Source organism: Triplophysa rosa, linkage group LG22 (assembly GCF_024868665.1).
Source record: "Triplophysa rosa linkage group LG22, Trosa_1v2, whole genome shotgun sequence".
Taxonomy (NCBI): domain Eukaryota; kingdom Metazoa; phylum Chordata; class Actinopteri; order Cypriniformes; family Nemacheilidae; genus Triplophysa; species Triplophysa rosa.
Genome location: NC_079911.1, coordinates 18,415,754 through 18,416,590, shown reverse-complemented (window position 1 = coordinate 18,416,590; position 837 = coordinate 18,415,754).

The following is an 837-nucleotide window of genomic DNA, read 5'->3' as shown; positions in this document are numbered from 1 at the left end:
GTGACTTAGCCGATCCCTGTGTGTGACGTCAGCAGAGACTTTCAGACTTCAGAGGTGTTTTCGACTTCATGCGGCGCTGCGCAGACCTGCGCAGTCTGAGCGCCATGTGATATTAAGTACCGCGATAGCTGACTGCCCAGTATGATATCGAATTACTCTCGTGATACGTGATGTCATATTGCTATTCGTCTGCGTAGAGTCGAACACACCTTTCACCTGAAGAGGGGGATAAAAACTTTAAAAACGCCTTTTCTTTCACTAGAAACTTCTGTCATAGATTGTCAAGGCTATGACTGTATTGACTGAAACCGGTGACTAATGTTGTGGTCAGTACAGAAGAGATACTTCCAGGGTATTTACAGAATTTGTATATTTGACAGACAGGGTTATAGGCCTTGAAACTCATGACCCTTTTTGTTCACACACTGTGTACTAAAAAAAACTACAAAACATGCACATGGAGGACAATGATATTAATGTGGCATTGTTTGGAATAATTAAACAACAATGTGTTAATTTGACTTAAGTGACTCACTTCAGGAAGTGTTTTGACGGTTCTTCCTTTACTGACTTCTCTTGGGTTATGTATTTGTACATCATTAGCATGGAAACTGATCCTTTTTTTTGCTAAAACTAAATAAATAATCTCGTTTATAATGTGTTTTTAAACAATAATTATTTTCACACTACCTCTCTGTTTCAAATTACTATTGTGCATGTTGCCATGGATTCATTCGCTGTGTGCTTCTGCAGTTCCTCCACTTTCTGGATGAAAGTTTATTTGCATGTCAACCAAGAGTTATTGTCTTGTTCCCTTCCTGTTGGCATCTAGCTGCT